This window comes from Plasmopara halstedii (genome assembly GCF_900000015.1).
Source record: "Plasmopara halstedii genome assembly, contig: Scaffold_430, whole genome shotgun sequence".
Taxonomy (NCBI): Eukaryota; Oomycota; class Peronosporomycetes; order Peronosporales; family Peronosporaceae; genus Plasmopara; species Plasmopara halstedii.
Genome location: NW_020187350.1, coordinates 566,061 through 566,840, shown reverse-complemented (window position 1 = coordinate 566,840; position 780 = coordinate 566,061).

Here is a 780-nt window from a genome sequence, read left to right as displayed (position 1 = left end):
GCTCGCCGAATCTTTCGGCAGGCCAAACACAAAGTCCAAACTCATGGACTGCCAGCACACAGTGGGAACCGGTAATCTGGCCAGCGGCGCAGCCGCATTTGGAGAGGGGTTCACCAGTTGACACGTCTCGCACGTGCGCACATAGGTGCTCGTCCATTTGTACAGCTTGGGTCACTCATAGTGGTGACTCTGGAGTTGTACGTTTTCTCACGACGGAGATAACCACGGAGTGGCGTGTTGTGCGCCTCATGTAGGATGCGGTATTTCAGATCCGCATCATTAGCAACCACAATTCGTGGTGTATCCGTTGAATCGGTGCTATAATATAGCAGCCGTTATTCAACGAGTATCAGTGCAATCGTGCACGCAATTTTGGAGACAATTTCTTGTTCGAGTCTCCAAACTCCTTGCTCCTTAGAGCGCGTAGCAGCGCTACACACATCCCATCACCCGCATGCGCTGTGCGGATCAAATCCGTCACAGACGACGTTACAGTTGTAACTTGAGCAAGCTCATAGTCTGGTCTGCGTGACAACACATCAGCCAAAGCGTTCTGCTTTCCCGGGTTATACTTGATTTCGAAGTTATATTCCGCAAAGAAGGATAGCCATCTAGCCATCCTGTGCGAGAGGTGGGGTGACTGAGTCGCAGTGCGTAGTGACGCGTGGTGTGTATAGATCACAAAGGGCTTAGAGCCGAGCAGGTGGACCCTTAACTTGGCAAGTGCATACTTCATCGCAAGTAGCTCCTTGACATGAACTGGGTAGTTCTTCTCTGTAG